The sequence below is a fragment of the Moschus berezovskii genome, chromosome 22 (genome assembly GCF_049115385.1).
Source record: "Moschus berezovskii isolate FMDL1 chromosome 22, NW_MosBer_1.0, whole genome shotgun sequence".
Taxonomy (NCBI): domain Eukaryota; kingdom Metazoa; phylum Chordata; class Mammalia; order Artiodactyla; family Moschidae; genus Moschus; species Moschus berezovskii.
In genome coordinates this window covers 4,683,172-4,707,225 of record NC_142481.1, presented here as the reverse complement: position 1 = coordinate 4,707,225, position 24,054 = coordinate 4,683,172, and the positions used below count along the sequence as shown (strand labels likewise).

Genomic DNA, 24,054 nt, shown 5'->3' with positions numbered 1-24,054 from the left:
ATGGTTGCAACACAATATAAAAAGTCTAGTCTTTGAAGCATAAACCATCCAAAACCTACGTTTGCATACACAATATAGAAGCGAAGCATAGTATGGATTATTTGAGAATCGAATTACATTCACTTCACATAATCTCAAATCACGTCATTATAAACAAGCACACATTGCCAATAATTCTAAGTTTCTAACCATCAACCTTCATCTCACGATTCATGCTAAAATATCCATTTTCTATGAGTTTTAACTATGGAGTACTCCCTACAGCAATTCTCCTTCAGAGAGACTTCAGAAAAGCGATTGATGAAATACTTTCTAATATGCAGTCTCTTATGTTTATTTACATTTGATTTTCGATTACTTTTCTACGTATTTGTTACATCATTTCCATAGGTTTCTTGTATAAACTCTCATGTTTTCTGACGCATGTTTAGGGCAAACCTTTCATCACTTGTTCCATTACTAGAGTTTTTCTCCAGTGTGTGCTCTCAGCTGTTTAGTGAGATGACCACTATGAGTAAAGCCTTTGCCACAATCTTCATGTTTATAAGGTTTCTCTCCAGTATGAACTCGTAGATGTGTAGTGAGATTTGATTTCTGATTAAAGGATTTGCCACATTCTGTACATTTGTATGGATTCTCTCCAGTATGAACTCGTAGATGTGTAGTGAGAATTGATTTATGATTCAAGGCTTTGCCACATTCTGTACATTTGCATGGTTTCTCCGCAGTGTGGATTCGATGATGTGCAATTAAATTTGAACTCTGAGTAAAGGCTCGGCCACACTCTGTACAATGATAAGGTCTCTCTCCACTATGAATTTGCTGATGTCGAGTAAGCTCTGAACAACTGATAAAGGCTTTGTCATGTTCCTTACATTTATAAGGTTTCTCCCCAGTTTGAATTTGTTGATGATAAGAACTGAGCTCCGATTAGGCTTTGCCACATTCTGTATATTTACAGGGTTTCTCTCCAGTATGAACTCGTGGATGATTAGTGAGAATTGATTTCTGATTAAAGGTTTTGTCACATTCTGTACGTTTATATGGTTTCTCTCCACTATGTACTCAGAGATGTATAGTAAGATTAAAGTTCTGATTAAAGGCTTTGCCACATTCTGTACATTTATAAGGTTTCTCTCCAGTATGAACTCGTAGATGATTAGTGAGAATTGATTTCTGATTAAAGGTTGTCACATTCTGTCCGTTTATATGGTTTCTCTCCACTATGTACTCGCAGATATATAGTAAGATTAAAGTTCTGATTAAAGGCTTGGCCACATTCTGTACATTTATAACATTTCTCTCTAGTGTGAATAAGCTGATGTTGAGTAAGAAGTAAGCAATGGACAAATGTTTTGCCATATTCTGTACATTTGAAAGATTTCCTTTCTGTATGAATTTTCCTGTGTCTACTTAAATCAGATGAGGTACTAAAGGCTTTCCCATGTATCTTACATTGGTTTTCTTTCTGTGGGTTTTGAATAGTCTGCTGTTGAACAAGTTCTGAAGACTGATTAGAAGCTTTACCATATTCACTACAATTATAAGTCTTCTCTCCAGTATGAATACTCTTTAGAGAAAGAACTGACATCTGAAAAAAGATATTTCTACATTGATTACTTTTAGAATCCCTGTGTGAAGATTCAGGTCCCTGATGTTTCATAAGGTTTGAGTCTCCTTCAACCTTATACCCAGTTTCATTGCTTGAATACCTTCTCACTCCACCGTAAACAGTCTTGTAATTACTAGAGCTGGAGCTCTTACTTAAGGAAAGTTGTTCCGTATTAGCAATATCATGATGTGTATTGAACAATGATGGTTGGACTACATCTCTTCCCTTATGATCAACATTATACATCATGGAATGGAGAGAAAATATCTTTTGCTGGAAGAATAATAATTTCCTGCTCAAAGATCCATCAAATTGAGCATGTTGTGAGTTTTGCCCCTCATTTTTAAATTTCAGATGTTCAGACATGCTTGAATGTATGTTTTAATGAAGGCTATGTTCAGAATTGTTTGAATGAGTTTTTGCAGTAGAGACTAAATCACCTTCCAGATATATCACGTTTCCTTTCAGAGAACATGTATGTTTCAAAAGATGATGTAAATCTTTCCTTAAAAACTTACACTTCTCAGCAGATGTTGAAGACTGAAATTGGTGTTTTTCCCAATTTGACTCATGTTGCTCATTTCTTTTTGCAGTAGTAATGTTTGCCTTATGTGTAACTGTCTCAATTTCTTTATGTTCATATAAACATCTTCTCTGTCTTTGCTTTTCAAAACAAATCTTCTATCCTTGATTTCCTTGGCATCAAATCCCGGGTGTCTTGTGGAGACACAGCTGAAAGATAGCAAATAATAAGTATTTGTACCTGATATTCTCAGGGAATATCCTTAAAGATTTAGAGAAAATTGATGAACCCTTTACTAGTTCAAAAATAAAATAGAGAAGGAAGGATCAAGATGCCAGAGGATTAGGAGGACGTGGACTTCTCTCTCCACAAATGCATCAAGAAAACATCAGCAATGGAACACTTCTCACAGAGCCAAGCTGGGCAATAGCAGAGGCCCTTGGAAATCTAAAAGGACAAGATATGTTCTGCTGAGCCAAGTAGGACAAGAGAAAGGAGAAGGAACAGGAGAGGAAGTGGGATGGGGCCTGCAACCCTGCGGGGAGATGAGAGTAAGGAGAGGTCTCCACATCTGGGGAAACCCCTTGCTGGGGAGCTCACTTTGGACGGAAGGAGAGCCTCATTCTCTGTGGGAAGAGAACATGGCAACCAGCCTGTGGCAGCAGGACAGAGTGAGACCTGCACACAGGGTACTGACTCCAGCCCTGCCCAGCCAGCCTGAGAGGGTGTCCACCCCTGCAGACAAGGGCTGGGTGCTGGAATGTGGGGTCTGGAGAGCAGACCGAGGCAGGGGACTGCGGTTGGCTATGAGGAAACATCCTGAAGGGACGGGAGTGAGGGAGGAGCTCTGCAAAGGGGATGCTTGTGGTGGAAGCCTGAACCACCATAGAGCACAGCACAAACCTCTGGACCAATCTCATGCACCAAGGTGCAGGTACCAGGATGACTAACTAGGTGCCTGTAGCCTTCCAAACGGAGACTACAAGCAGAAAACTGGACAAAATGAGATGGCAAAGAAATATGTGACATAGGGAGAAGTGTGCTAAAAACCTATAGGAACCACTAAATGAAGAGGAGATAGGCAATCTAATGATTACTTCTTGCTTTTAGTCATCTTAAGTGGAGACAAAAATATTTTCACAAATCCTAGGTGCCTAATAATTCTTTAGTCCCCTTCTTGTCAAACATGTTTCCAAGAATGTCTATGAGATGCTTCAATATAAAAATAATAAATGATAGTAACAGAGAACTAATCATAAAGTGAAGACACATAGGAAAATATCTGAGGAAGCTCATTACACATAAGATAAACCTAATAATTTCTTAAGAAATTAAAGGAAAGAGTGACTTTGAAAATATGCTTGAAACACTGGGAATTCTACTCATTGCTCTGTGGAGACCTAAATGAGAAGGAAATCAATAGAATGGGAAAAAGTAGAGATCGCTTCAAGAAAATTAAAGATACCAGGGGAACATTTCATGCAAAGATGGGCACAATAAATTACAGAAATGGTATGGACCTACAGAAGGAGAAGATCTTAACAAAATGTGTCAGGAATACGTGGAAGGGCTATACAAAAATATCTTAATGACCGTGATAACCAGGATGGTGTGATCACTCACCTAGAGACAGACATCCTGGAGTCTGAAATCAAGTGGGTCTAAGGAAGCATCACTACCAGCAGAGCTAGTGGAGGTGATGGAATTCCAGCTGAGCTATTTCAAATCTTGAAGATGATGCTGTGAAAGTGCTGCACTCAATATGCCAGCAAATTTGGAAACCTCAGTAGTGGCCACAGGACTGGGAAACATCAGTTTTCATTCTAATCTCAGAGAAAGGCAATGCGAAAAACTGTTAAAATTACCGCTCAATTGCACTCATTTCACACACTAGCAAAAGCAGGCTCAAAATTCTCCAAGTGAGACTTCAACAGAATGTGAACTGAGAAATTCCAGATGTTCAAGCTGCATTTAGAAAAGGCCAAGGAACCAGAGATCAAATTGCCAACATCCCTTGGGTCACTGAAAAGCAAGAAAGTTCCAGAAAAACATCTGCTTTGGCTTTATTGACTATGCCAATGCCTTTGACTGTGTGGATCACAACAAACTGGAAAATTCTTAAAGAGATGGCAATACCGGACCACCTCACCTGCCTCCTGACAAATGTGTATGCAGGTCAAGAAACAAAGTTAGAACCAGACATGGAACAACGACTGGTTCCAAATTGGGAAAGGAGTATGTCAAGACTGTATATTGTCACTCTGCTTATTTAACTTGTGTGCAGAGTACATGATGCATGAGCCCTGGGTCGATCCCTGGGTTGGGACGATTCCCTGCAGAAGGGAAAGGCTACCCACTCCAGTATTCTGGCCTAGAGAATTCCATGGATGGTATAGTCTGTGGGGTCGCAAAGAGTCGGACACGACTGAGCAGTATTCACTTTCACTTTTCATCATGCTAAATGGCGGGCTGGAAGAAGCACAAGCTGTAATCAAGATGCAGGAAAAATATCAACAACGTCAGATATACAGATGACACCATCCTCATGGCAGAAAGCAAAGAGAAACTGAGGCGTCTCCTGATGAAACTGAAAGAGGAGAGTGAAAAGCTGGCTTCAAACTCAACATTCAAAAATCCAAGATCATGGCATCCAGTCCCATCACTTCATGGAAAACAGTTGGGGAAACAATGGTAACAGTGACAGACTTTATTTTTGGGGGCTCAAAAAATACTGCAGATGTTGACTTCAGCCATGAAAGTAAAAGATACGTGCTCCTTGGAAGGAAAACTATGAACAACCTAGACAGCATATTAAAAAGCAGAGACGTTACTTTGCCAAAAAATGTCAAAGCTAAGGTTTTTCCAGTAGTCATGTATGGATGTGAGAGTTGGACCATAAAGATAGCTGAGTCCCGAAAACCCTATGGTTTTGAACTGAGGTGTTGCAGAAGACTCTGAGTCCCTTGAACTGCAAGGAGATCACACCACTACATTCCAAAGGAAATCAGTCCTGAACATTCATTGGAAAGACTGATGCTGTAGCTGAGGCTCCAATAATTTGGCCGCCTCATGCAAAGAACTGACTGACCAGAAAAGACCCTGATGCTGGGAAAAATTGAGGGCAGGAGGAGAAGGGGACAACAGAGGATGAGATTGTTGTATGGCATCACAGACTTGGTGGACATGAGTTTGACCAGGCTCCAGATGTTGGTTTTGGAGAGCGAAGCCTGGTGTGCTGCAGTCAATGGGGTTGCAAAGAACGGGACATGACTGAGGGACTGAATGAGCTGACTGATAGGTGTAATTGATTCTTTTTGGTGTACAGTAGAACAAAATTATAAAACAGTTGTATTCCAACTAGAACTTTTTAAAAAGATTTCTTTTTATAATCTAGAAATTCTTACAGTTTGAATCAACCATTAATAATATGGGTGGAAAATGTGCTAAGCTTTTATGCCAATTTATTTTAAAATTCTATGAGGTAATTGAATATATTAATGTAGTTTAGCATTTTAGAATAAGGACGAATACACTTGAGATATTTAATATGAAATCATATAAGGAAAAGAAAAACTTTGAAGTCAACCTGAGATGTGCAGTCTTTCATTTTCATGAGGTTTTGCTTTCTGCAGTGAAAAATTACTCGAATTTGTAATTTGTTTAGAAGGTCCTATCTCTAGCTCCCAGTGGATAAGAAGTTATAAATCAGAAAACAAAAACCTGTCCCCAGTATTCCTAGAAGTTTAGCAGTTTGTCTACCACTTCACGCAGACATTTTTGTCTAGAGGTAGAAAGAAACTTTAAAAGGACTGTCATACAGTTCCTCATAAATGGCACAGTTTTCCTAGGAGCCCCAAGAAATGGAAGAGCAACCAATGAATGCAGTTTGTCACAAGCCAAGAGGAACTTTTAGTTCACACTGTGATGGAGAAAAGTAATCACTGGAGATGAATTCATGCATGATTTAAGGGAGAGAATGGGGCAGCTGATACATTTCTATGACAGTAGCAGAAATAAACCCAGGTTTTCCAAAACCATTTCCACTGAGGGAGATCTTCCAGAACCACCTGACAAAGGATGACTTCCTCACTGCTCCTTGGACCTCTCATCTGAGTCCGTTCATACCTACTGGGTATATGTCTGTTGTCTCCATTGTCCTTATACTCCTGGGATCATTCAATTGCTCCAGAAAGGAGACCAGGTCCAGCTGAGAGACCACAAGACCTGTTCATCAGAGAAAGGAATATTAGTGTTCTTAGAGATTCATCTGTGTCCAATCCTGTATGTATTCAGGTGAGACAGGAATGCATGGGAGAATGTTACTAAAGCCTAGAGAATGATCTCCCCAAATCCTTTATTCAAAGCACCTATACAACACTAATAAATACATAACAATCAGATCCTGAGAATTTGGTCAAGTACTGCTAAGCCAAAAGTAAGTGTGTAAATGTGAGATTAAGAGAGGGTGCAACTATTTAACACCACAGAACTTAAACAATTACCACTAACCTAGAATGAAGGAGGCAGAGTACATCAAGGAAGAAAAAGCTTACCAGCATAACGAATCATCATGAAGCTTTTCTTTCTAAACTCACAGATACTCATTTCCCCCTAGAAAGCAGACATCTGAAACTACTGTGGGACGCAGAAAATTTCAGGAGACATTCTAGAAATGAAGGAACCAAAACCTAGTGGGTGGGTAAGCTATTCTGGAAGGAAGTTGTCCTCACCCAAGGAGGCCAGGTTCCCATAGTTCTCTAACATCACGTCCCTGTACAATTCCCGCTGACCGAGGGCCAGGCATTCCCACTCCTCTTGATTAAAATCTATGGCCACATCCCAGAATGTCAGTCGTCCCTGAAATGCAAAGTACAGATGCCATGTGGCCGTGGGAAGACTTCCTTATGTGAACCAAGATGGAAACAGCAAGTTCAGAAACCTGGTTTTCCTTTAGGAGAGTGCCTGCTATTACACAAGAATATAATTTTTACACAGAAATATTTTCACCGTATTTTTAACCCCAAGAAAAGAGGAGAGAGATGATCCCCAAAATAAAATATAAAATAAATGTTGGCATATTTATTTTTGAGTATTGTACTCATGTGATACAGGATAAACTGAGTATCCAAAAAAAAAAAAAAAAACTGGAAATATTCTTAAAAAACACATTCCAATCCAAACATTCTGGAGTGGGACCAATATGCCACATTTTTAACAAGCTTATTTGAACTAGTAATGTTGAAAATTCCGTTCCATGAATGACCATTTTGAAGAGCTATGAGGTAGAATAGTAAGGAAAGAATTCATACTTAACTTTGAACTTCAAGTGTTCTACAGATTTTACAGGTCTCATAGTAGTAACCTTGGTAGCAAGAATTATTTTATCTATTTAGCATCTACTATATAAAGGAGATCAATCCTGGGTGTTCATTGGAAGGACTGATGCTAAAGCTGAAACTGCAATACTTTGGCTAACTCATGCGATGAGTTGACTCACTGGAAAAGACTCTGATGCTGGGAAAGGTTGGGGGCGGGAGGAGAAGGGGACGACAGAGAATGAGATGGCTGGATGACATCACCGACTCTATGGACATGAGTTTGAGTGAACTCCGGGAGTTGGTGATGGACAGGGAGGCATGGTGTGCTGTGATTCATGGGATCGCGGAGAGTCAGACACGACTGAGCGACTGAACTAAACTGAACTGAACTGATACATGCAGGTCAGGAAGCAACAGTTAGAACTGGATATGGAACAACAGACTGGTTCCAAATAGGAAAAGGACTATGTCAAGGCTGTATATTGTCACCCTGCTTATTTAACTTATATGCGGAGTACATCATGAGGATCCCTGGGCTGGAGGAAGCACAAGCTGGAATCAAGGTTGCCGGGAGAAATATCAATAACCTCAGATATGCAAATGACACCACCCTTTTGGCAGAAAGTGAAGAGGAACAAACGAGCCTCTTAATGAAAGTGAAAGAGAAAAGTAAAAAAGTTGGCTTTAAGCTCAACATTTTGAAAACTAAGATCATGGCATCTGGTCCCATCACTTCATGGGAGATAGATGGGCAAACAGTGGAAAGAGTGTCAGACTTTATTTTTTGAAGTTCCAAAATCACTGCAGATGCTGATTGCAGCCATGAAAGTCAAAGACGCTTACTCCTTGGAGTAAGTTATGCCAACCTAGATAGCATATTAAAAAGCAGAGACATTACTTTGCCTACCAAGGTCTGTCTAGTCAAGGCTATGGTTTTTCCAGTGGTCATGTATGAATGTGAAAGTTGGACTGTGAAGAAAGCTGATCGCCAAAGAATTGATGCTTTTGAACTGTGGTGTTGGAGAAGACTCTCGAAGGATTCCCTTGGACTGCAAAGAGATCCAACCAGTCCATTCTGAAGGAGATCAATCCAGAGTGTACATTGGAAGGACTGATGCTGAAGCTGAAACTCCCATACTTTGGCCACCTCATGGGAAGAGTTGACTCATTGGAAAAGACCCGGATGCTGGGAGGAATTGGGGGCAGGAGGAGAAGCGGATGACAGAGGATGAGATGGCTGGATGGCATCACCAACTCGATGGACATGAGTTTGAGTAAACTCTGGGAGTTGGTGATGGACAGGGAGGCCTGGCGTGCTGCGATTCACGGGGTCACAAAGAGTCAGACACGACTGAGCAACTGAACCGAACTGATACACCTTTCTGACAGTTTTTCAGAGTCTTGAATGTGCAACAGAAATAATTTAAAATCAATAACGTTGCTCTTGCATCCTTTGGAAAATATTTTAACAAACATTCTTTAAATGGCAGAGCTGAAATTTTACATCAGTTTATGGACTCTCAGTTCAGTTCAGTTCAGTCGCTCAGTCGTGTCCGACTCTCCGCGACCCCATGAATCACAGCACGCCAGGCCTCCCTGTCCATCACCAACTCCCGGAGTTCACTCAAACTCATGTCCACAGAGTCGGTGATGCCATCCAGCCATCTCATTCTCCGTCGTCCCCTTCTCCTTCCGCCCCCAACCCTTCCCAGCATCAGAGACTTTTCCAGTGAGTCAACTCGTCGCATGAGGTGGCCAAAGTATTGGAGTTTCAGCTTTAGCATCAGTCCCTCCAATGAACATCCAGGATTGATCTCCTTTAGAATGGACTGGTTGGATCTCCTTGCAGTATAAGGGACTCTCAAGAGTCTTCTCCAACACCACAGTTCAAAAGCATCGATTCTTCGGCGATCAGCTTTCTTCACAGTCCAACTCTCACATCCATACATGACCACGGGAAAAACCATTGCCTTGACTAGACGGACCTTGGTTGGCAAAGTAATGTCTCTGCTTTTTAATATACTATCAAGGTTGGTCATAACTTTCCTTCCAAGGAGCAAGCGTCTTTTAATTTCATGGCTGCAATCAGCATCTGCAGTGATTTTGGAGCCCAAAAAAACAAAGTCTGACACTGTTTCCACTGTTTTTCCATCCATTTCCCATGAAGTGATGGGACCAGATGCCATGATCTTTGTTTTCTGAATGTTGAGCTTCAAGCCAACCTTTTCACTCTCCTCTTTCACTTTCATCTCTAGACTGTAATAAAACACAGACAAATATACAGAAACAACTCTACTGAAAGTTTACAGAAATTTCTGTATTCCTAAATAGTACTAAAAGCAAGAAAAATGTTTGCCACTCAGTCGTGTCCTATTCTTTGCAACCCCAGGGACTGTAGCCTGCCAGGCTCCTCATGGGATTCTCCAGGCAAGAATACTGGAATGGGTAGCCATCCCCTTCTCCAGGGACCCTTTCTAAAGATAGAAAAAAAAAAAAACTTCATACATGGGAATCTCACAGAAGCACCTGAACCAGTGAACATCCAACATCATGGGGTAAGAAGTACATGGAAAAATGTATTATCACTGCCAGGTATCTTGGCAACATTATGAAAACCATGATCTCTATCTATTATGAAAAATAATAATTTTATGCTAATTCCGCTGCATATATTCCTCCCATGATCTGTAACCTAATAGTATATGTAATAGTTTTTCTTCTTGAAGCAGGATAGTCTCTGGTATTTTTTGATTTCTGAAAATTTTCTAAGAAATTCTGGACTGCTGAGTTCATTCTATTTATCAGGGCAGTTTTAAAACTCCTGTTCTATAGACCTGAATTGCATCTACACGTGAACTCATCACAGCATTTCCTTATTTCCCTCGGATCCCAACACAAACCACATTCCAATGGGAATCTCAGATACCAGTGACCCCCATGTTCATTTCTCACAAAGGGAAGTCACTGATTCTTCTTGAGAATTCATCATGGTCTGTAGAAAGCCAGGATAGAATGAAGAAAAGGCTGTGGGACACAAGGGAGAAGCAGTCTAAAGAGCCAGTCTTCACTTTTATAAGAAAAAAAGAAAAAAGAAGAAGCTGATAACAACAAATCCCCAGGGGGAAAAACCGGAATCAGAGAAGTAAAGGTTTGCAGCTTCTCAGGCATCAGAAGGAAAAGCAGACACAGCCCCAGACCCGGGACAGGACGTTTACCTGAGAAGCTGCCATTTCCTCCTCTTCTTCCTCCTGCTCTGCGTCTTCTTTGGGGATGTTAAGTCCCAAAACAGCGTACATGCTGAGAAAATATCTCTAAAGGCATGCACACAGCTCTTTCTTTCACCTTCAACTGCTGCAGTGAAAAAGAGGAGAACCTCTTGTTTCTCTCTCCCTTTTCCGAGCTCTTTTCTGACTTCCTCTGTCCCTGAGCTGTAGTGGGTAATCAAGATTTCGCTGATATGCTAATCACATCCTGGGGCTGGTGCTCACTTTCCCCACTCTCTTTGCAGACCACCCCTAGAGTTCTCTCTTTTCGCGTTGGAGACAGGAGGCCCCAGAACAATTCACAAGAGGTAATGGACCCAACTTTTGAGCTACCTGACTCAGAGGGTTTTTGAAACTATGCAGGAGGCAGACCTGCTTCCAGAAGCCTTGAGCTGGAGGCCTCAGCTCTCCCTGCCCCGGAGCTCTGGAGGGTTGAGAGCAGAATCTTCTAGAAATAAAGAATGTCAGCCTGATTCCCTGGGGAGGGGCTCTTTTTAGGATGGGTGTTTCCCTGCTAGGCTAGTGCCTGTGCCTTTGGGGGAGGGAAGAGTAGGGGTGAGTATTTGGTGGGAATCACCTGGGGGCCCTGGGTTCCAGCAAGGCTTTGCTCTCAGATTTCTATGAAAGGTGGCCTGAGTCCTTAGTTTTGGTTTGGTTTTTTTTTGTTACTCCCCTCTGTATCCTGGGGACAAAGGTTTTCACAAAATGATTTGCACTGTGAATACCTCTCTGCAGGTGAGGGGCCTCCTACTTCAAGACCAGGGGCCTGGAGGTGTTTCCATCACAGCTTTCTTTAAAAATAAACCAGTGGCAGCAGTGGACATTGGGTTAACAGTGTATATGGGCAGGGACAGATGCCTTTGAAAATGATGCCCTAAAATCTATCTGGTGACCAACAAAGGAAATAATGTTCAGTGTTAGGTCATAAGTGAACTTACCCATAAATTAACGCATGAAACAGATTATCTGGTGGCTCAGATAGTAGAGTCTGCCTGCATGTGGGAGACCCGAGTTTGATCCCTGGGTCTGGAAGATCCCCTGGAGAAGAAAATGGCAACCCTCTCCAGTATTTTTGCCTGGAAAATCCCTTGGACCGAGGAGCCTGGCAGGCTACAGTCCATGGAATCGCAAAGAATCAGACACGATGGAGTACATAAGAACATTTACCTACACCAGAATGCCATGCTGTAAAAATCTTACTTTTTGTAGCATTTTCAGATGGGCTTCCTTCGCACAGTAAAATGCATGGAATGATCGTCCATGTATTTTATACCTTGAAAGCTTAATATAAAAAAGTTTAAAATCTACATCTGCACCACGAGTCCTGCTCATTAAATAGGTTCACCAATAACATTTTCTAGATTCCATATATATATATGTTAACAGAATATTTTCACAAATATAGAGAACAGACCTGTGGACACAGCCGGAGAATGAGAGGGGACCAGTTGAGAGAATAGCCTTGACATGTATTCACCACAGTGTGTGAAACAGGTAGCAAGAGGGAAGCTGCTGTGCAGCTCAGAGAGCTCAGCTCGGTGCTCCGTGATGGCTAGAGGGGTGAGATGGAGATCGTGGGCGGGAGGCTCAGGAGAGAGTGGGTATGCATATGCTTATGGCTGATTGATGAAGTTGTACAGCAGAATCTGACACAACATTGTAAAGCAATTATTTTCCAAAAAATATATATACATCTCAAAAGGAAAAACAAAACAGAACCGATTAATAACCCAGTGCTTAAGAATCCATCTGACAGGGCAAGGAACCTGGGCTTCATCGTGGGCCAGGAATACTCCACATGCTTTGGGGAGACTAAGCCTGTGCGCCACAACTGCTGAGCCTGGGTGGGGCAACTTGCTCTTTTTGATGCGCAAGAGGCAAATGAAAGATGCTCACCATCGCTAAATAATAAGAAATGCACAACCAAACTGCAGTGATGTATCACCTCATGCCAGTCAGAATAACAACTAGCAAAAAGCCCACTGATAATATCATAAACGCTGGAGAGGCCTGGAGATCAGGGAACCTCCTACATGGCTGGACGGAATGTAAACTGCTGCAGTCACATGGGAGGACAGTGTGGAAGTTCCTTAAAAAACATAGCCTCCTGACATTTAAGGAAATGAATTCCAAGAAGAGTAGACAGAATAGATTAACTGACAAATGTATAAGATTTGCAGTTTTCAGTAAATCATCTGCAATTCTGAAGTGCCCAGGTGTGGTCTAGCATTTTTAAATTCTTTGAGTAAATGTGTATTAATGCACACACTCACATGTTCCTTTGCAGTTTCTCACTGCATGTGTATCTTCAGACACATATTTATCGTATTCAATGTGTGTTATATAAATTATATATTCTTTCAGATATTTATACATTGCATTCAATGTATGTCAAAGTCATGAGAAACATGACTGGCCAAATATGGCATAGCTGATAGTTTCATTGAGTTGGACAAGGCTGTGCTCCATGTGACCAGTTTGGTTAGTTTCATTTGAAGGGCAGGGTCAGAATAGAACATGTGGTTTTCACAGGAAGGGCTGCGAGTTCTGAAGAAAAGAATAAAACTAAAAACACCTTGTTTGATTCTGTGTTCCTGAATCCCTGCTGTGTCAGTGGCTGTAGAGGATTGAGTTTTACCTGTTGAGATCCTCCCTCTGTGTGGGGCTGTGTTACAGGGACCTCGGTGTGTTTTTTTAAGTATTTTCAACACTCAGGGGTCACGTCCCAAGACTCATCTTGCCTGAGAAGGAAGCCCAGAGGAAGAGGAAAGCAAGGAGTCAGAAATGACTCGTTCTGAGAGAAGAGGTATAGTCCTTTTGTTTGTTTGTTCTGTCTCTCTTTCCTGAAATGCTGTTTCTTTGGACTTCATAAGCTTCTTAACTTCTGAATGGGTTTATTTGGACTTACCCATAGTCATCATTCCAAGGGACCCATTGCCCTCCTGGCACATCCGTGTGACAGGAAACAGAGTATTGCCAGCCAAAGAAACTCACTCAAGCTTTTAAGTCCTGAGTTTTTATTGGGGTTTAGCTACATAGGTGTGGTTGATATCATCTCCAGCATTCTCCCCTCCTTAGAGGTTGGGCTAATAAGCCCACCTGGCTCAAAGCCCCAAACCTCTAGTCACTTCATTGGTCTTTGGGAAATGGCCACCCTCACAACCTGAGTGTAAGAATGCACCGCGGCAAGACAGAAAGAGCGCCAGAGGGGTGATCAAGAGGCTTTATTGGGCAATCGCTCTCGGGCAGAACTCCCAGGTGCGAGCAGGGAAGAGCGGGAGTCTGCAACTTGTGGGAAGGGAGGCGGCACTTTTATACCCCGGTGACTGAGGATGTGACAGGCCTTTTCCATATACGGTAAGGATCGGACCCTGAGGTGCTGGATGGTCTATATGGCCTCGTGTAGGTTTTTAATTGGCCTGCGTCTTGGCGACTCTGTGTCCATCAGTCTGCCTGGCAACGGGCTGTTGATTGGTGGATGGCTGGCTCCGGGACCTTCTGGCGGGGGCCTCTTGCTGGCGCTCTCCGTGCTTTCTGCCCGCGGTCGGCGTGACCTTTCACTGAATCACCCCATTATTATACTGGGGGCCCACCATAAGTCATCTTGTTAGCATAAATTATCAGGGCCCACGGAGAGTAATAAAGCCACTGCAGTCACTAAGGAAATTTCAAGAGTGAAAAAACTTAAATTCCAAGAGTAGTTTAAAAACTTCCAGAACCTGGGGACCAAAGCCTGTGAAATTCTTTTTTTTTTTTTTTTTTTAGTTTTAGTATTTATTTAGTTTTGGTTATACTGGGATTTTGCTGATGGGCTTGGGCTTTCTCTATTGTGATTAGGAGGCGCTACTATGTTGTGTGGAGCTCTGGCTCTAAGGCACGGGTTCAGTGGTTGTATTAATAACTGGCAGGCTCTGGAGCAGGTGGGCTTCAGTAGTTGTGGCACACCAGCTTAGTTGCTCCGAGGCTTGTGGGATCTTCCCTGATCAGGGATGGAAGCTATGTCCCCTTCATTGACAGGTAGATTTCTACCCACTGGAGCATCAAGCAAGTCCCTAAATTATTTATTACACAATGTTGAAACCTTAATGTTTCCTTTATGCCCTTTGATTTTTTTTCCCCCTCTGATTTTTGATATTACCTTGGAATACCTCACCTGTTACATGCTTACAAAATATTTGTTGTGTTTAAACCTTCTATTTTATTGTTCAAAATAATGTCTAAGTCTCTCTTTAGATGGGCTTCTTTGGCTACCTTGTAAGCTATTTTGCTTCATTAATTTTGAAATTTCAGCTAGTCTATACAGTGGTAGCTCCATCTGTAATTTGGCAGGTTCCCTCTATTTAGGTGTTTTTTGTTTTTTGAATTCAAAATTATGCTGGCTCCCCTAGATACAGCTGAGTCTTATATTTGAAATATCCATGTTTGTTTTGAGTTTGAATTGTTCTGAATTTGCAGTCACTGAAGTCTTTATGTCACTACATCTTCCATGTAAAACTTGTGATTTTCAGACTTTATGTGCTTCAGTAAAGGTTTACAGTTTCTTTACATCGGTCTGGAAATGTGTTCTAAATAGGTGTCATGGTATATTTGCTAATAAAATGTAGAGTGTTTCTCATATTGTGTTTTTAAAGAGGAAAAATTGTTTTCAGTGAACCCAGGTGGCTCAGTGGTAAAGAATACGCCTACCGACGCAGGAGACCTGGGTTTGATGCTTGGGTTGGAAAGGAAATGGCAACCTGGAGAAGGAAATGGCAACCCCCTCCAGTATTCTTGCCTGGGAAATCCCATGGACAGAGATGTCTGGATGGCTGCAGTCCATGGGGTCGCAAAGAGTTGGACATGATTGATGTGACTTAGCATGCTTTCATGCACAATTTGTAAATGTTTGTCTTACCATAAATCCTAAAATACACTTGAGTTTAAAAAAAAAAAAGTGGATTGAAAATGTTTCTTCCTAAAGATCTGTTACTTATGGAAGGTTGTTTCCCCTTAAGTGTGTTTATGTGTGCATCTGTGCATGCAGGCAGAAACCTAGGGTTTATACAAAAGCCATCATCATTTCATGAATATGTTTATTTATTCTAACCTTTGAAAATTGTTCTTACATATTTTCCATGGCCATAGATTGTTTCCTTTTAGTGAAATGAAGATACAGTTCCATTTTAGTATATGTATACATGAAAATGTTCAAATGATTTGATTGATTATTTTTCTTGTTTTTTGTGTTCTTCACAATTATAAAAACTTCTGTGAACTTTCTTTAGAGTTGTCTCTGTGTATTTGTCCGTGTATTATTAGTTAACGTTTAGAGTACATAAAGGCAAATAAATTTAAACTGTGTATGGAATGTTTGCTATATATTTGCAGAAAGGTGGAACAACATTATTGATTTTAAATTGTTTCTGTTGCACATCCAAGACTCTGTAAAAACTATCAGAAAGATATATAGTATATAGTAAATAGTTAAAATGATTGTTGCTACTGAGGATGCTATCTTATTAGAACTGTAAAATTTGTAAAAACACTTGAAATTCAAAAGTAAGTATGAATGCTTACATTACTTATTATTACAAGTACTTATTATAAGTACTTATTGTGTGTCATTACTGTTCAAAACGGTCATTCATGGAGCAGAATTTTCAACATTACTAGTTAAAAGAAGCTTGTTGAAAATACTAAGAAAAAAAATAAGCTTGTTGAAATAACTGGCACATTTGCCCACTCACGAACTCTTGGATCAGAGTATGCTTTTTAAAAATATTACCTGGTTCCTTGATAGATAATTCATCCTGTGTCATACAAATACAACACTCAAAAAGAAATATGCCAGAAATTCCTTGGTGGCCTAGTGCTTAGGACTTGGGGCTTTCACTGCGGGGTCCCAGGTTCGTTCCCTGGTCAGGGAACTAAGATCCCACAAGCCAGGTGGTGTGGCCAAAAAAAAAAAAAAAAAAAGCCAATGTCGTTCTGATTATTTTATCATTTGTCTTCCAGATCAGAATAGTTTCTGAAATGGTTTGTGGGTCCCATCTCGTCATTTCTTGGGTTTGAAATGGTAGAAAATATTGTTGTGTAAAAAGTATACACCAAACACTCTCCTATATCGAAACCAGTTCTGTGAGCTTGCTTTTGTCATCTTGGGATACATTAGGAAGTCTTCTCACAGCCACATGTCATCTGTACTTTGTATTTCCGGGACAGCTGATGTTCCAGGATGTGACCATAGATTTCACTCGAGGAGTGGGTTGCCTGGACCTCAGTCGTGGGAAGTGTACAGGGACTTGATGTTAGAGAACTATAGGAACTTGGCCACTTTGGTTGAGGATAACTTCCTTCCAGAATCTCTTATCTACTCTCAAGGTTTTGGTTCCTGCATTTCTAGACTGTATCTTGGCGTCTTCTGCTTCTTTTAATAGCGTTTCAGATCCCTGCTTTCTATGGGAAAATGGAAAATTATGAATTTTTCCATGAAGACTTCATGATGATTTAAATTTTTTTCTTCCTTAATGTAGTCTGCCTACATCTAGGTTAGTGCTAATTCTATAAGTTCTGATATAAAATGGTGTCACTCTCCTCTTCAAATCAAATTTCCACTACTTCCTTTTGCCTTGTAGTATGTGACCAGAATGTCAGGATCTGATTTTCGTGTATTAGTGTTGTATGCTGCTGCTGCTGCTAAGTCGCTTCAGTCGTGTCCGAGTCTGTGCGACCCCATAGACAGCAGCCCACCAGGCTCCCCCGTCCCTGGGATTCTCCAGGCAAGAACACTGGAGTGGGTTGCCATTTCCTTCTCCAATGCATGAAGGTGAAAAGTGAAAGTGAAGTCGCTCAGTCGTCTCTGACTCTTAGCAACTCCATGGACTGTAGCCCACCAGGTTCCTCCATCCATGGGCTTTTTCCAGGCAAGGGTACTGAAATGGGTTGCCATTGCCTTCTCCCTAGTGTTGTATAGGTGCTTTCACTAAAGCATTTGGGGAAATCTTTTTCTAGGCTGTCTTAACATTCTACCATGCATTCTCTTCTCACCTGGATACGTATTAGATTGGAAAGTGAAGAATCTCTAGCAAAACAAATATTCCATTCTCTGATGAACAGGTCTTGTGGTCTCTAGGTGGACCTGGTCACGTTTCTGGAGCAAATGAAGGGTCCCAGGAGTATAAGGAGAATGCAGACAATGGCCATGTACCCAGGTAGGTGTGAATGGATTGAGCCGATGACTCAGGTGAGAGGGCCAAGCATCAGTGAGGAAGTCATTCTTCGTCATGTGTTTTCAGAAGATCTGCTCCATTGGAAATGATTTTGGAAAAGTCTGGATTTATTTCTGTTTCTGTCATAGACGGCTATCACCTGCTGCCTTCTTCCTGCTAAACTATGATGAAATTTTGTCTGGTGATTACCTTTCTCTTTCACAGTGAGAACTAAAATGCTCTTCTTGGCTTGTGACAACCTTCATGAACTGGTTGCTGTTTCATTTCTTGAGGGTCCTAATAAAACTGTGCACATTTCTGAGTAACTATGATGTTCCATTTATCAAATATCAAGTCTTTCTATAAAGATACTCATGTTGGAGAGAAGACGTATATTTGTAGTGAATATGGTAAAGTTTCTAATCAATCTTCAGGACTTACTCAACAGCAGACTATTCAGAATCCACAGAAAGAAAACAAGTGTAAGAAATGTATAAAAGTCTTTACTCACTCATCCAATCTGAGTAGATATTGGATAATTCATACAGATTGGAAACCTTTCAAATGTTGGTAAAGCCTTTAAGAGTTCACATCTTAGACACCATCAATGAATCCATACTGGCCAGAAATCTTATAAACTTATAAATCTAAGGAATGTGTTAAAGTGTTTATCTATTGCTCAAATCTTAATCAACATCAGCAAATTCATACTGGGGAGAAACCTTATAAATGTACAAAGTGTGGCAAAGTCTTTTATCAGAATTCAAATCCTACTTAACATCAGCGAATTCATACTGGAGATGTAACTTACAAATGTACAGAATGTGGCAAAACCTTCACCAATAGCTCAGGTCTTCCCCAACTTCAGAGAATTCATACTGGGGAGAAACCATGCAAATGCAAACAATGTGGCAAAGCCTTAGCCGGAGTTCAAATTTTTCTAAACATCAGCCAATTCATATGGAGAGAAACCTTACAAAAGTAAGCAACGTGGCAAAGCCTTTAGTCAGAGCAGTGATCTCACTCAACACCTGAGAGCACACACTGGAGAGAAGCCCTAGTTGTTGGGAGCCGGCATGAGAGACCCCGTCCATGACAAGGTCTTGGCTGGAGGAGCTGGCACGCAAGGCTGTCCAGACCTTCGGGGATTTCTCTGGGCCGCCCCATCATCTACTCCCGGGCCTCCATCTTTTCTTCTTCTGATGCTTGGTAGTCTTCTATGCTTTCTAAGAATTCTTCTGACTGCTGCTCAGATATCCCCCTTGAAACCTTTGCACGGCAGCGATACAGTCCCTGTGGGTGCATGGGTCCCTATAAGCAGGCCAGGGATGAGGGAAATATTTTTACACAGAACATCCTACCCCTTCTGGCCCCGTTGGGGCTGTAAATGTCAATTTAGAATTTGGAATGCTCACGACTGCACAAAGCACCCCCGGCATAAAACTAAGTCTGCTAACAACAGGCCTAGACACTCCACAAGCAAAAGTAAATACAGAGCCCTTCAGGAGTTTAGAAGGGCCCCTTCGGGTGAGATCTGGAGTGAGCTCATGAGACCCTTGGCCCTCAGGGTCACACACCAGTGCTTGCTGCTGTGTCTCCCTGCCCCCTGTCTATGGTGTGCCTGGGTTACACTAGAAAGTAAACATCGAGATAAGGTAGATATGAGAATAAGTAAACATATAGTATTAGTGTGGAAAATTGTCTCTGCAGATGTTTGGGGGTAGAGCCCAAAATCAGATCCCATGCTATAATCTTATCAAGACATTCCCTCCTCCGTAGAATTATTGTTTTTAGAGTATATAAGCACTGATGTAGAAAATAAACTAGTGCTGATTCTGCATGAAATGTTCCCTTGGAATCTCTAATTTTCTTGAAGAGATCTCGTTTTTCCTATTCTGCTATTTTCCTCTATTTCTTTGCATTGATCACTGAGGAAGGCTTTCTTGTCTCTCCTTGCTATTCTTTGGAACTCTGCATTCAGATGCTTATATCTTTCCTTTTCTCCTTTGCTTTTCACTTCTCTTCTTTTCACAGCTATTTGTAAGGCCTCCTCAGACAGCCATTTCGCTTTTTTGCATTTCTTTTCCATGGGGATGGTCTTGGTCCCTGTGTCCTGTACAATGTCACGAACCTCTGTCCAGAGTTCATCAGGCACTCTATCTATTAGATCTAGTCCCTTAAATCTATTTCTCACTTCCACTGTATAATCATAAGGGATTTGATTTAGGTCATATCTGAATGCTCTAGTGGTTTTCCCTGCTTTCTTCAATTTAAGTCTCAATTTGGCAATAAGGAGTTCATGATCTGAACCACAGTCAGCTCCTGGTCTTGTTTTTGCTAAGTGTATACAGCTACTCCATCTTTGGCTGCAAATAATATAATCAGTCTGATTTCGGTGTTGACCATCTGGTGATGTCCATGTGTAGAGTCTTCTCTTGTGTTGTTGGAAGAGGGTGTTTGCTATGAGCAGTGCGTTCTCTTGGCAAACCTCTATTAGCCTTTGCCCTGCTTCATTCCGTGCTCCAAGGCCAAATTTGCCTGTTACTCCAGGTGTTTCTTGACTTCCTACTTTTGCATTCCAGTCGCCTATAATGAAAAGGACATCTTTTTTGGGTGTTAGTTCTAAAAGGTCTTGTAGGTCTTCATAGAACCGTTCAACTTTGGCTTCCTCAGAGTTACTGGTTGGGGCATAGTGTAATAGTGAATGGTTTGCCTTGGAAATGAACAGAAATAATTCTGTCGTTTGTAAGATTGCATCCAAGTACTGCATTTCAGACTCTTTTGTTGACCATGATGGCTACTCCATCAGGCAAACATTTAATGCAAAGATGGGCTCGATAAAGGACAGAAATGGTGTGGACCTAACAGAAGCAGAAGATATTAAGAAGAGGTGGCAAGAATACACAGAAGAAGTGTACAAAAAAGATCTTCACGACCAAGATAGTCATGATAACGTGATCACTGACCTAGAGCCAGACATCTTGGAATGTAAAGTCAAGTGGGCCTTAGAAAGCATCACTACGAACAAAGCTAGTGGAGGTGATGGAATTCCAGTTGAGCTATTTCAAATCCTGAGAGATGATGCTGTGAAAGTGCTGCACTCAATATGCCAGCAAATTTGGAAAACTCAGCAGTGGCCACAGGACTGGAAAAGGTCAGTCTTCATCCCAATCCCAAAGAAAGGCAATGCCAAAGAATGCTCAAAGTACCGCACAATTGCACTCATCTCCCACGCTAGTAACGTCATGCTCAAAATTCTCCAAGCCAGGCTTCAGCAATATGTGAACCCTGAACTCCCAGATGTGCAAGCAGGTTTTAGAAAAGGCAGAGGCACCAGAGATCAAATTGCCAACATCCGCTGGATCATGGAGAAAGCAAGAGAGTTCCAGAAAACCATCTCTTTCTGCTTCATTGACTATGCCAAAATCTTTGACAGTGTGGATCACAATAAACCGTGAAACATTCTGAAAGAGATGGGAATACCATACCACCTGACCTGCTTCTTGAGAAACCTGTATGCAGGTCAGGTAGCAAGAGTCAGAACTGTACATGGAACAACAGACTGGTTCCAAAGGGGAAAAGGAGTACATCAAGGCTGTATATTGTCACCCTGCTTATTTAACTTATATGCAGAGTACATCATGAGGAACGCTGGGTTGGAAGAAGCATGAGCTGGAATCACGGTTGCTGGGAGAAATATCAATAACCTCAGATATGCAGATGACACCACCCTTATGGCAGAAAGTGAAGAGGAAAAAAGCCTCTTGATGAAAGTGAAAGAGGAGAGTGAAAAGGTTGGCTTGAAGCTCAACATTCAGAAAATGAAGATGATGGCATCTGGTCCCATAACTTTATGGGAAATAGATGGAAAAACAGTGGAAACAGTGTCAGACTTTATTTTGGGGGGCTCCAAAATCACTGCACATGGCGATATCAGCCATGAAATTAAAAGACGCTTACTCCTTCGAAAGAAAGTTATGACCAACCTAGATAGTCTATTAAAAACGAGAGACATTACTTTGCCAACCAAAGTCCGTCTAGTCAAGGCTATGGTTTTTCCAGTGGTCATGTACAGATGTGAGAGTTGGACTGTGAAGAAAGCTGAGTGCCGAAGAATTGATGCTTTTGAACTGTGGTGCTGGAGAAGACTCTTGAGAATCCCTTGGACTGCAAGGAGATCCAACCAGTCCATTCTAAAGGAGATCAATCCTGGGTGTTCATTGGAAGGACTGATGCTAAAGCTGAAACTCCAATACTTTGGCCACCTTATGCTACGAGTTGACTCACTGGAAAAGACTCTGATGCTGGGAAAGGTTGGGGGTGGGAGGAGAAGGGGACAACAGAGAATGAGATGGCTGGATGGCATCACCGAGTCTATGGACATGAGTTTGAGTGAACTCCGGGAGTTGGTGATGGACAGGGAGGCCTGGCGTGCTGTGATTCATGGGGTCGCGGAGAGTCGGACACGACTGAGCGACTGAACTGAACTGAACTATTCTGCACCCAACCAAGCCTCGACTCTCTTTCTTTTCTTCGCCGACGCCGTTCATCCTGAGGGTATCCCTGGACTCTGCCTAGGCGGGACCCCGGCACCTAGTAAAGAAACAAGTGATGAAACAAGGTTTGTCCTAAATACACATCAGAAAGCATGAGAGTTTATACAAGAAACATATGGAAATAATGTGACAAACATTTACAAAAGTATTTCATCAAAACACAAATCTAAATACATACCAGAGACTAAAAACTAGCAAGGATTTCGTCAGTCCTGTTTTCTGAACTTCCTCTGAAGGAGAATTATTATGGAGAGCAATGCATAGTTAAAACACATACAACGTGAATATGTTAGTCGGGGTCACAGGATGAAGGGTTGATAGTTAGAAAGTTACAATTATTAGCAATGCATCCTGTTTATAATGACATGATTTGAGATTATTTGAGAATGAATGTAATTCAACAATGAAATCCCTATGGTGCTTCATTTTTAGTGTGTATGCAAACGTAGATTTTTTTTTTATGGTTTGTACTTGAGAGATAAGAGAAACCCTTCTATATTGTGTTACAACCATTTCTATCTATTCTCCATTACACAATGGAACCGGAATGTAAAATGTACAATGAACATCCTAATGCAGGTGTTTGTCATTGATGTCATATATCCCAAGAGGTCACCGTGATGTAAGTGGTCATGGACTCTTTGCATGTATTAAAGTACAACAGAGGTTGGTTCTAAATTTTCAATAGTTATAAGACTTAATTTGTGAAGATAACACAATGACAGTTCGCTAAAATATTGTTGTATCATTATAACATCAACACAAGTCATGAATATTAGTTGACAATATTGAAATACATCTTCTGTGATAACATAGAAATGTATGGTAAACCCTTCCTAGAAATGGCATGTAATTAGTGTGTTTGCTAAGTGTTTGCTAACCTCTGTAGTGTAAACCATAGTAGGCACAATTTTCATATTATTATATCGGAAAAATAAGTCTTTCCCTATGATTGTAGTCTGTATTTTAATTAAGGGTCCACAGTTCAGTTCAGTCTCTCAGTCGTGTCCGATTCTCCGCGACCCCATGAATCACAGCACACCAGGCCTCTCTGTCCATCACCAACTCCCGAAGTTCACTCAATCTCATGCCCATCGAGTTGGTGATGCCATCCAGTCATCTCATTCTCTGTCGTCCCCTTCTCCTCCTACCCCCAATCCCTCCCAGCATCAGAGTCTTCTCCAGTGAGTCAACTCTTCCCGTGAGGTGGCCGAAGAACTGGAGTTTCAGCTTTAGCATCAGACCTTCCAGTGAACACCCAGGACTGATCTCCTTTAGAATGGACCGGTTGGATCTCCTTGCGGTCCAAGGGACTCTCAACAGTCTTCTCCAACACCACAGTTCAAAAGCATCAATTCTTTGGCGATCAGCTTTCTTCACAGTCCAACTATCACATCCATATATGACCACTGGAAAAACCATAGCCTTGACTTGACAGACCTTGGTTGGGAAAGGAATTTCTCTGCTTTTTAATATGCTATCAAGGTTGGTCATAACTTCCTTCCAAGGAGTAAGCGTCTTTTAATTTCATGGCTGCAATCGGCATGTGCAGTGATTTGGAGCCCAAAAAAATAAAGTCTGACACAGTTTGCACT

At 41.4% G+C, this 24,054-nt stretch overlaps 1 protein-coding gene and 1 pseudogene across 1 annotated transcript in view; one reads left to right on the top strand and one right to left on the bottom strand.

Annotated features, from left to right (window-relative positions):
- The window catches only part of LOC148774284 (uncharacterized), a 69,688-nt gene that overhangs the window by 29,284 nt on the left and 16,350 nt on the right, over nucleotides 1–24,054 (top strand). The window contains exons 3-5 of the mRNA XM_088830478.1: nucleotides 9,843–10,008; nucleotides 10,962–11,024; nucleotides 13,432–17,906. The gene's annotated coding sequence lies outside the window, so the exon portion shown is untranslated. The remainder of the gene's footprint in view (nucleotides 1–9,842; nucleotides 10,009–10,961; nucleotides 11,025–13,431; nucleotides 17,907–24,054) is intronic.
- On the bottom strand, nucleotides 460–10,749 carry LOC148774285 (uncharacterized; annotated as a pseudogene).